This window comes from Peromyscus maniculatus, chromosome 5, assembly GCF_049852395.1.
Source record: "Peromyscus maniculatus bairdii isolate BWxNUB_F1_BW_parent chromosome 5, HU_Pman_BW_mat_3.1, whole genome shotgun sequence".
NCBI lineage: Eukaryota > Metazoa > Chordata > Mammalia > Rodentia > Cricetidae > Peromyscus > Peromyscus maniculatus.
The window spans coordinates 98,851,051-98,863,944 of NC_134856.1; positions in this window are offsets into that span (position 1 = coordinate 98,851,051).

A 12,894-nucleotide genomic window follows, 5' to 3' on the forward strand; every position below is an offset into this window, starting at 1 on the left:
CTCCCTTATAATGACATTTGTGCCCATCTCTTTGTTCTGACCTCTCCTGTGCATCAATTTTCATTTCTACCAGTCTCATCTCCTTCTAGATCTTCTTATACCTATTACTTCATATTCTTGGATTATCACCAGATCTCTTTCTAAAGTTGAGGTAGAGGCCTAGGCTCTTGGACTTGAGGAATGGCTCATGACTCTTTTTTTGCTAAATAATTATGTTTGTTAATATTAGTGCCTAAGAACCCTCTCAACCTAGGTGCATGTTACCTTTGTTTTATGAATTTTTCAACATAATACAAAACTCTGTAGCTGTATAATTCAAAACTCTAAAGTATATCTCCAATTTACTTTACTTTGTGAGTGCAAGGCTAATATTTTTAAATGCACTGGAGTTGTTCCCCATGGGTTTCTTTTATAGATACTTCAAAATCAAAATATCCCAAATCAAATCTATTACTTTTTGTTATCTTTTCCTCCTACAGTGGTCTTCTGAGGATTAGTTAATAATAGCATATCAATGAGAAAAGATAATATACACACACAAACACATAAACACACACACACACACACACACACACACACACACACACACAGCTTAAGAAAGATTTAAATTCAGTGTGTGCATTCTAATGACCCTGTGATAAATGTCTGTGGAATCTGAAGAGATTTCTAGCATTAGTAATTTCAATTTGAAATGTATATCATTGATTGATTGAAAATGACACATAATTTGTTAACTAATGTGCAATCTAAGTTAAAAGCATCACTTGAGGTGCCTTTCTAAGTTGAAAACAAGATGAGAGCTAAGTTTATTAGGCTCTGATTTAGGACAGGTATAGTACTACACATTCTACACCTAGAGAAATGGTGTCCATCTTGATGCCACTTTCATAAGAGCTGGTTGCTATAGAAATGTGGGTATGACCTTACATGTAGATCAAAAGATGTTTATAATGTTGAGATTAGCACTACCTCTGTTTAGAATTTCCACACCATTAGGTTATTGTAGAGGATTTTTGGATGATCAACATCTAATTTGAGGACAAGAAATAAAACCAATACTTTCCATGGGCCACCATCTTCCCCAACAGAAATAACGACAAATAGAAACTTTATTATGAAAGAGAAGCATGCCAGACCCTCCATCACTCATTGTGCAAAGTTGGTGTGTGTGGAACACATGATTGAATCCTGAAGCCTCCTGTAACCCAATGAGGCTAGAAAAATAGGTATTTTATGCAACAGTGGCTTAGCCATATGTATCAGATAACTATAAATTCATGAGATAACATGAAGTAATCACTATGTGCAGAATTTGCCATCAAAGTGATGGCTGAAAGATTCACTTAGGGCAAGATATTTACCCATGCTTCAACTGAGTACCTTATTACTAGAATTATGTAATATCTAGGGTTGGTATAAGGATAGTATATATTAACACTTGTGATGATCTTGGAATAATATGTGGAATGCATAGTTCTACTGAAGTGCTTATTAAAAGAAAGGAAATCTCAGGAGGCCACTGGCACAGCGAAGCTGATCAAGAATATCATGGAAATAGTTGAACTGTCTCCTCTCTGAAAACCAGTAGTTTTGCAGGGATTGAAATTATTGTTACCTAATTCATAATACTCAGCTCTAATATATAGTTTTTATTTGAATTATCTTATTACACATGCACAAAACTTTGAAAATTAGAAAATAACTTTGTTTTTTAAATCTATAAATTAAGTATCTTCTTGCAATTCAAATAGATTTTCCCAGCAGTGATTTTTAAATCAATTATATAAAAACAGGTTTTTTGAACTTTATATAGTCCATATCTATGAACTTCTGTGTACAAGCACAAGTGAGTGTCTCTGCAATCTTCTTTTTACAATCAACACCAACATAGAAAAGTGGACTATTCTCAGTGTGCAATTCTGTCAGAAACCACAGACCATCTTCATGCTTCTCTGGTGTTTGTGGCCTGAAGCTGGACACATCCCACCTTATTAATTTCAGAGATACTACCAGAGATTTTCTCATTTTTTTTTTACTAAAACTAAATACTACTTTTCAAAAGTTGTAATGACCCATTCTAGTAATCATGAAGAAATGGCAATACAGAGAAAATAAACAGCATTAACAAACTCAAACCCAGCGCTTTCCTTTAGTTTCTTTGGGTATCTGAAAGAGCCATTATTCCTAGATAGGGTTCTCCTTTGTAGGAAGCCAGTCTGGTAATGCCTTGGATTTATGCATTTGTTGATGACTACAGACCGCTGTGGAAGAGAATATCTTTTACACCTGAAACTCAAACAAAATATTAGTTTTTAAAATTCTGAGTGCCTTAGCACAATCACAGGGAAGCTTCTTTCCATATCTCACTCACCTGTGGGAGAGCTGTGTGTCTGCTCTATGACCACAAGTCTGAAATGAATCCAAATGGCAGACAATACTGACAGCAATATCTATATGCTTTTCTTCAGCTCTCCACTGAACACATCTCTATTACTGCTCTAAATTCAATTTCTAAAGTTTGAGACCCTGATTCTTAACCCCATGCTGTTAGAATCATGTATTTTGGGAAAATCAAGTCAGAAGACAGCTACTGTCCAAGTATCACCTAAATGAACTCCTCAGGAGAATCTGGATAGTTGATTTCTAAGTAGCAATACACACTTCACTAACACAAAATACTGTTTTTATGAGTCCTTAAAATATATTTGATCTGTTTAGAAGTTTTAATAGACTAACTTGCTGGGAGAGGCAGCCAAAGAAATCAATCTTAGATGTGATAATCCATTTTTAACCCCTGTGGCAAAAATACCTGAGTAAATCAATTTATAGGGAAGGAAGACATATTTGGCTCAATTTTAGAGGTTTTAGTCTGTGGTCAGTCATCCTTTCGCCTCTTGGCTTGTAACAGCAGCACAGTGTATCATGGTGGGATTGGGTAGCCACAGGATCTGCTCACCTTGCCTCAGTCTGGAAATAAAGAGAGAGAGGAAGTGTCCAGGACCTCAAGACACTCCTCAATTGTTTATCTCCCCTCAAAAGTCTACTCCTTTAACTGGGCCCCACTTCCATTATGCTACACCACATCCCAACAGTGCCACCAGCTGAGGAACCAGTCTTTAATACATAGGGATCCAAGGACAGTCCAGACCCAAATCATTCTTTACAGTGTTATTTATTGTACCTGCAGTTCTCACCTATAAACACCACAAAACATATTCATCCCAGAGTTTCCCTACAGGTCAATCCTTTCTAAGACAGAAAGTGAAGGGGTAAGAGCTATGTCATATAGAACATTTAGATCAAATAAATTCCAGTTGAACTGTGTGTAGAGATGTTTTAGTAAAAGTCCTTGATAAATTTAGAATTGCATCTACTTTTTCAGTGTCCCCAAAGAAACAGTGGAAGGTAGTAGACCTTCCCCTTCACTGCCTTCCTGATTTTGCAACTAAGGTATAGTCATGACAATTTTTCATTGTTCTTTTTAAAGTTTATCCTTACTTGACATTCTAGGCATTTACAAATGGAAAGACATTTCTAGGCATTTGCAACTGATTTGTGTGTATGTGTGTATGTGTTTGTGTGTGTGTGGGGGGGGGTTGGATTTCAGGAAGTCATACTGAATTTTTTTTTCCTTAGGATCCTTATGAGATTTGGACCAGGGATGAAGCTCACTTGGTAGAGTGCCTGTCCAGTAGACATGAAACCCTCGGGTGGATCACCAGTACCCTAGAAACTGGCATTCCTGTAATCCAAGTACTCACCAAGGGCCAGGCTATCAGGGTAATGCTCATCTACATAGGGAGCCAGTGGCAAATCTGAAATACAAGACACCTGTCTCAAGAGCACATGTGTGAACTTCACATCTGATTGTGCCTGAACAACAGCCCAGGCTGCCAGACTATAAGCTTTCTTTAGACCATGAAGTCATTAATGTAGCTCCATTAACACAAACCTTGGATAAACTGGCATAGATGATAGACATTTGGCTTTGGAATTTGTAACTTCTTTTTTTATTTTCAAATTTAATTTAATTTTATATATCAGCCACAGATTCCCTTGTTCTCCCACCCCCACCCTCACTCCCCCCCCCAGCCCACCCCCCATTCCCATCTCCTTCAGGGCAAAGACTACCCTGGGGATTGAGTTCAACCTGGTAGATTCAGTCCAGACAGGTCCAGCCCCCTCCTCCCAGGCTGAGCCAAGTGTCCCTGTATAAGCCCCAGGTTCCAAACAGCCAGCTTATGCACTGAGGACAGGTCCCAGTCCCACTGCCTGGATGCCTCCCAAACAGTTCAAGCTAATCAATTGTCTCACTTATCCAGAGGGCCTGATCCAGTTGGGAGCTCCTCAGCTATTGGTTCATAGTTCATGTGTTTACATTTGTTTGGCTATTTGTCCTTGTGCTTTTTCCAATCTTGGTCTCAACAATTTTCGCTCATACAAACCCTCCTCTTTCTCACCAATTGGACTCCTGGAGCTCTACTTGGGGCCTGGCAGTGGATCTCTGCATCCGGTTCCCTCTGTTGTTGGATGAGGTTTCTAGCATGACAATTAGGGTGTTTGGCCATCGTATTACCAGAGTAGGTCAGTTCGGGCTTTCTCTCGACCATTGCCAGTAGTCTATTGTGGAGGTATCTTTGTGGATTTCTGTGGGCCTCTCTATCACTTTGCTTCTTCCTATTCTCATGTGGTCTTCATTTATCATGGTCTCTTATTGCTTGTTCTCCCTCTCTGTTCTTGATCCAGCTGGGATCTCCCACTCCCCTAAGCTCTCTTTCCCCCAGCTATACCACTCTTGGGCATATACCCAAGGAATGCTCAATCATACCACAAGAGCACTTGCTCAGCTATGTTCATAGCAGCATTGTTTGTAATAGCCAGAACCTGGAAACAACCTAGATGTCCTTCAGCTGAAGAATGGATAAATAAATGTGGTACATATACACAATGGAATACTACTCAGCAGAGAAAACAATGACATCATGAGGTTTGCAGGCAAATGGATGGATCTAGAAAAAATCATCCTGAGTGAGGTAACCCAGACTCAGAAAGACAATCATGGTATGTACTCACTCATAGGAGGATACTAGATGTAAAACAAAGATGACTAGACTGCCACTCACAACTCCAGGGAAGCTACCTAGAAAACAGGACCCCAAGAAAGACACAAGGGATCACCCAATGACAGAGAAATGGATGAGAACTACATGAACAACCTGGACGCGAGTGGGGGAAATGAAGGAATTTGTAACTTCTTTTCCTGTCTTGAGAATAGGTGCAGCTGACATGCCTTCTTGCCTGGAGGACACCTATGCATGCCACCCCCTCCCTCTAAATGTCCCATACATGTTTGCAGCCTTAGGAAATGTCTAATTTCAGTTTTAATCTTGTATGAATTTAGGTCTAGCTGTTACTCATATTGTGGAGGCAAAATTGATTGATTGGTCTCCTACTTAAAGTATTTCAGGCATCACTGAGGGTGGGAGAGGGGGCAGAGGGCCTTCCCAGTGACCTAGGGATGAGGCCAGCTTGGATGACACAGAAGCTCTCGAGGTCCAAGGTGAGGGAAGAGTCTGAACTGAACTATCAAACAGAAGTGAGTCCAGAAGATTTTCCTTTTTATAGGCTATTTGGGCATTATAATTGGCAAGCTGAACATCAGTTTGTATTTATCTCCTTCTAATTTATACAAGGCAGACTGTTTTTCAAATTACAGAGCATTTCTGAGATTTCAAAGTCAATTTGCTTGTTTGCACCCTCCCATCCTTGGGCTCTGCAACTGTATTAAGGGCATAGGTCAAGGAATGACCTTATACTGCACGTGTGTGAGCAGCTAGATGGGAGAGAAACTAATGTGGTTTTTTTTTTCCTTGTTTTTTTGTTTGTTTTGTTTTGTTTTTGTTTTTGTTTTTCGATACAGGGTTTCTCTGTGTAGTTTTGTGCCTTTTCCTGGAACTCACTTGGTAGTCCAGGCTGGCCTCGAACTCACAGAGATCCTCCTGGCTCTGCCTCCCGAGTGCTGGGATTAAAGGCATGCGCCACCACCGCCCGGCAAGAAACTAATGTTTAATGGAGAAAAAACAATAACCACCTCTGGAAACAAGTTGATCAAATTATCTGTACAATTTCAATGCAACCAATCAAATTGTATAGCTTGTATCCCCAAATATACACTACAAGAAAATATTGTTTTGATGCATTAAAAATCTGTGTCTAATCCTATTATAATCCTATAACTATTATAGCATTAGTTTGAAAGTTTCCTAAACTAAACTTAGCTTGCCTTTCCAGACTTGTCTTGAGACACATGATTTAGACATACAGATTTATTTGAGCCCCCTGCCTAGTATATGACCCAGAATGACATAAATTCAGATAGTGGCTGGCAAGACAGCCAGGGCATGTGGAAATCTTCTAATTAAGCAGGACACATACGAAGCAAAGAGTGACCATTATTAATCTTCCCATAGCTTCAAATCTTCCTCAAGTGGCCAGTAGGAAAGGAAGATGTGCTAGAATAAAGTTTAAAGGCACAGATGTTTAAAAATGCCTAAATGAAACCCATTACTATGTATTCTAACTTATAATTAATAAAATAATTCCTCAAGAAAATATAATAATTTGCACAGTAAGAAAATTTAAAATATTGTTTACAAACCATAAAGTCTGGAATAAAATACTCAATGCTAATTTTTAAAAGAAAGCCAAACCCATGAAAGAAGCCATGTTCTTTCATAAGGTTGCTTCCACCTTTATTTCAAATCTTGCACAAAATGTTTTATTGTACTCTTTATGGATACACACATCCAATAATTATCTCATAAACTACACCAGAACATTCCATACAGGCAATTGCCTCATGAGTTTTCTGCATTTGATAGGCTTGACTCATCTTAACATCCTGCACATACTAATATTGGGTCCAAATCAAAACTTTCCTTGTTTGTACTTTCTTTGACTGTATCTGATACCTGACCCTTAGTTCCAGAACAATTTCTTCCTTAGCTGTGCTCTATCCTTAGATTGGGAGGCTCAGCTCAAACACCAAGCACCATTTTTCATTTAAACACCAACAGAAATAGGTATTAACATATTCCATCCAAATAGGTAGAAAGGGTTAATACATAGATTTCAAAGAGGCAGAATTTTGATGGTTAATTCTTAAGGAGTTAAGCCTGTGGTCTGTCAGAGGGACCCTGACTCCAGCCAGTTTCTTATATTTTACAACTGCATTTCTCCTCTCCTCTCCTCTCCTCTCCTCTCCTCTTCTCTCCTCTTTCCTTCTCTTTACATTCTCCTCTGGACTCCTCCTCCTTTCTGCATCACAATGTGTGAATTTGCCTATAGACACACAACACAGAACAACATGAGGCACAAAGGGAAAGCAGACAAACCTTTACCCTCTCCTACTTTCACAGCTGGAATTCTTTATTCATCTGCACTAACCTGTGTCATTTCCATAACTGGGTACACTAACATTTGATAAGGAAATTCCCCTTCTTGGAAATGTAGGTAAGCTTTATCCATTTAATATAACCGTTTACCATTAATTTACCACTTGATCAAAGCACCAGGAAATTGACAAGCATCCTTATTGACCAACAGTTCTCCCAGTTAGACATCTCCAGAATCTGTGCAATTTATGGGAGCCTATGGAACCAGGTAAAGGTACTTTAAGGTAACATGCTGAGCTATGAAGGACTTGGTACTTACAACAGCTTAGGAAAATATAATGTGTGTTTGTTATTAACAGACAGGCTAAAGTCAGGGAACTCTTCAATAAAAGTAATTAACGCTGTTTTGATTCCACCTACAAATGTCACTGGCATAACATTTGTAGTCATCTTAAGAAAATTTAGTCATTCCAAGCATAGAAAAACAAAATAAAGTACTTGTGAAATAAATAGCAAGGATTTCAGTTAGGGTAAGATTCTTGAAAACATTTACTGAAAAAAAAAATGTTGCATAGGCTGTCATGATTTTAAACAGTTATGAACTTAATGACTTCAAAGACTATTATGGGGGCATCTTCTGAACTCTTCAGCCACAGAACTACTCAAGATGGCTCACTTTCTGTCATTTGCTGAATATATTTGAGACCAGGGATTCTGCAGCTTCCTCCAGTAAACCAGCATGAGGCAGTGAGTCATGCCTTCATTTTACTGAGTAACAACTGATCTGGCACTGCAGAGGCTGGAACCTGTTACTCCTCCCTGCCTACCCCAGAAAATAACAGGGAGAAGGTGAATGGCCCCACGAATGGGAAGGAGAGGTGGTTCTACAGCCATGAAAACGGCTGCAGTTGGGCACATTTATTACTTGCGTGAATCCAGAGTGTACTTGTCATTTATCAGGGAGTAGATCTGATTTAAATGTATGAGCATTGCTATCCACTGATACTACTACTCACTGTCCCCAGGGACGTGAACATATTCCAGGCAGCTCATGCCTTGTGTGTCTAACTACATAAAAAACTGCTATTACATGCAAAACTTGAAATGCTTCCTGCCAGGGGATCTTGTTCTAGTTTGCATGACTGACCTCTGAATGTCTCATGACAGCCCTGGCAGCTTTTGTCTTTTGTGGATCATAGCCTGCTTCAAAGACTGAGGAGCTCCACAGAAATGTGTACATAATTCATATTCAACTGTGCTGACAGTTACAGGAAGTGAGAAGACCCCTTGATGCCCATCAGAGATGACTGAGTCACCTCTTACCACTGACATTACATAAAAGAGCAAATTCTAGCCTGATACAAGGCTTCAGATTTTCTTTTTCTTTTACTTTCCCCTCTCATTTTAGAAACAGCACTGCCAAGAGCAGGGACTTTCACATATACAGTAAAAAAATGTACAGTATCATCAATGCAAAGTTGGACAGGTGCCAGCCCCCTCCCCCTCCCCACCCTGAGGCATCTTCATTTGAATTTAAAGGGGTGGATGAGTGACAGCAAGGCTCTGTTCTCCTTCTGACAGGGCTTTGGCAGATCATTGGTTGTCATCAAACCTATTCCATATCTTGCTCCCTGCCAGGAATTCCACCTACATGCCTGATGGCAATTAGTCCCTTGTAGGTGCTAATGAATAAAGCGCAGCACGTTGACTTCACGAGGATGAAAAAGCCCACGATCCAGATCCAGAGAGTCACTCCAAGAAGCATCCCGCCCCCCACCCCAGTCTCCTGTCAGGAGAGCTCTCACTTTGTCCAGCCACAAGCTGGAGTCCCTGCCCCCATTCTGTGCACATGGGCAAGGGAGACAGAAAGCTATCTGTTGAAGACACAACTAAGCAGAAATTAGGAGTTTTTTTGTCATTGTCATTTTGGTTTTTGTTTTAATTTCACAACATGAAATCTTATCTGTCTTTTAAATACCCTATTCCAGTCACAGCTCAAGATGATATTAGTTTGGGATGTTCTAGGTGAGGACATTTGAGCTGAATCTGCAAACTCAAGCATTCTTTGAAAGAAACCTTTAGAGACCTCCTTTGAAAGCATTCTGCATGGAGAGAGTGGGGGTCAGTTACCAGTGGTTGCTGAGAATCTTAAGTCCTTGAAAAGTGTAGATTCTGTTTCTAGAGGTTCCTGGGCAGGAGGCCTAAAATAAAACCTAAATATCCATTTTTAAAATTTATCCCAGATGAAATGGCTGCTTCTCCTGGTGCTGATCTCCTGGTTGGCTGAGCTCTGTCCAATGAAAAATCCCCAGATGAAATGGCTGCCTCTCCTGGTGCTGGTCTCCTGGTTGGCTGAGCTCTGTCCAGTATTATGATTCCCAAATTTCATGTCTTAACCAAAATGAGCATGTATTTGAATAATAAGAATATTTCAAATTTTACTTTTCTTGATATTTTTGAATTCCAAGAGAAAAAAATTTTGTCCTAGAGGAAACTATACTTCAACATACTTGGGTTTCTTTAAGTTCTGTGTGGTTTCATGCATTTTCTTAAGAACATTTCTTGGAAAGAGGGTTCATGAAACTCTTCACACTGCCTCTGTCACTGTACAAAGGGTAAAGGAGACTGCAAACCTCTAACTCATAGGATCAGCTGATTGTACTTGTTCATGTACTCAAGTATTACATGTCTAGGCTCTCAAAGCACACTACCAGACAACGACACCGACCAGCCCTGAGACACGTGAGCATTGTGGTCTCCTCGGAACCAATGTCATAAACCAATGACAATGGCAAGAAACGCAATTTCCTTAAGGTTTGTGGGACTCCAGAGATGAAGATAGTTTGAATAAGATTCCTTGAAACTTCTAAATTCCAATATTATCAAAAAGAGATTGAATCTAAACCCCAGAGGTTTGCCCTTTTTGAGTCAATAATTGGTAAATAGATAAATGTTGTTCCAAAATACAGCAGTGAAGCAAGCAAGAAAGGAGAGCGTTCAGGCAGCACTCACTGTACACGTTCATGCTGAACTGCACAAACCATCACTGCCTGCACACCCAAGGTCAGGGGTTGGCAAGGATGGAAGCTGAAGGTGTGTCTTACCATTCCAGAACCAGAGCCCTTGGAGGGAGAACTGCAGTGTGCTGGAGGCATACGTTGAGACAAACTGCTGAAACAGGAAGGCTGGTTTGAGGAAACCATTTAACCCACATTAGGAAGAAAAGGAAAACAGATCAGTTCTAATTGGCTGTAGAGTTATATTTCAGGACTTAAATTTACATCAGATTTTTAAAGATCTAATCTAATAAGTATTATTTCTACTATATTGGTAAGAAATTAATCCTGGAATGTTATTTCTAATGTTAGACCCTAAAGTATTTGATTTTTAACTGACTTAATCAGACAATAGACATTGTCTGCATTTAAATATGGTCCCATCAGAACAGGCAAATTAAGAACAGTAACTAGAAGAGGACTGGAAAATTCCTATCACATCCTCTCATCCCATACCTGTGGCAGATGTAAACTGATGTCTGTACTATTTCCTTCCCAGCCCAGAGAGCTGTTGAACATTTCAGGAAATCACACAAATCAACTGGAGTCAGTACAGAGGCAGCACCTGGAGCCCCAGGGAGGCCAGGTGCAGGGAACAGAGTAGGACTGTGGAAGAGGCAGGCAGGGGCTGGCTGAAAGAGATCTCCTTCTTCCCTGATCTCTCAGCTTCCTCCCCAGGCTTGATGGATTGAGGGGCAATTCTGTAGGAACTCCTCATTGCCTTTAAAAGATCACATGAATATTTGAGAAAATGCTATGTTCTGATAAGATTCCTACAGAATCATTTACAGGTGCCACATTCAAAAGAACTAGATTGCTGTAACACAAAAGGATTTAATCTCTGAGGAAGCAGTGACTTATTTCTTGACTAAAGGTTAAGGCATATTTCTTCTTTTTATTTTTTATTTATTTATTTTTTCCGTTTGGCAGAGCTTCCCCACATCCCTTTGTGGGTAGCTGCCTCCTCTGCATATGTGTAAACCAGCTGTCCTTTGGAATGACACAGGCCCCCACAATGTCATGGGATAAGACATGGGGGAGTTGACTGAGAACCTTAAACAGCTCTAGTAGGTGGGGCTCCCAGCGCGTGTAGGCCAGGTAGTACTCGGCCAGGGGTCCATGCCAAAAGGCCAAGGCCTTTGACCTGGACCATCATGTTTCAGTATTCAAGCCAAGGATTGTGGAGGCCTAATATAGGCAGGGAGTCAATCAGGATAACTTAAGAGGGGGGGAAAAAGACTGCCTTTGCTCGAGTTCTCCAGATTGGCTCTCCAGATGGCCCTCTCTTCTCTGGTAAATTATGCAACAAGCTGCTTCAGCCGAGTTTTGCAGACCTGGATGATCTTGAACTGATTTCAACAAACAGGCAGACTTATGGGGTTGCAGGGCTTTCTCCTGGTCCTTTCAACCGAGGAAGAGTAGTCCTGTAGAAGGAAAACCAGGTAGTTCTTGGTGCTGGTCATAGAAAGAGTGCAATTCTCATACACAAAACAGCATTGCTTTGTGTCTGCCTTTATAAGATAATTGGTTTTGAAGAAGCTGGGAGGCTGTTTTATCAGGAAAGGTTAAGAGTGCATCTTGATTCCCCGTCAAAGGAGAGATCTGACTTACAATTTCTCACTAACCAAGTGACACTCATTCTCTAGTAGCAGGACTAGGATTCAAAAGGCATAGAGTTGCATTTCAGCATAAAGAGGCATGGAGGCCCCACTCTCTCTGATATTAACATTTCCTGGAGCCAGAATCAATAGTGCATGCAAATGAGTCTCTGATTATTTCTTTGATTTGCAGAATGTCTCCTCCCACTACACCCTCAGAGTTGAGGTGGAATGGATTAGCTCACTAGGCCTGGAGCTGCTCTTAGCACTATGGGAGCTTGGGTGAGAGTGGTAGGATCACCCTGTCCCCTCCCCAACTCCAAGAAGGATCAGAGTCCAAAGAGATCCTCAGTCCCTGCAGAAAATAGGCTCTAGGGATCGATTTGCCACTGAAGAAGAAGGGAACAGGAGGCAGAATCAATAGGCCAGGTGGCAGGGGGAGCAGATGGGCCTTGGCTGAGCCCAAAGCTACAAAAGGAAGAGTTGAAGGAATGGGGAACAATCCACTAAGAAATGCAATTTGGCAACCAAACACAGAAAGGAAACAAATAGGAGTTTATTGTGGCAAATTCATTTCTTGAGATGTTAAAAGTGTGCAAATGACAAATTACAATTCAATCATTCATTTAGCTCAAGCTTGCAAAGCACCTTTCATACCTTGCATGTGTTCTGGAATACAAATGGGAACAACATGTGTTTCCCGTTCATAGTCTAGTACACAGAAAGCCTTTAGAGAGGAGTGCAGGTAGAATAAAACAATTCACCTAGTAGAGAAACACTGGGGGAGGGGGCCACCAGGAGGACTGACTGGTGGAAGTTAGGGGATGCTCAGTAGAAGAGGGGTGG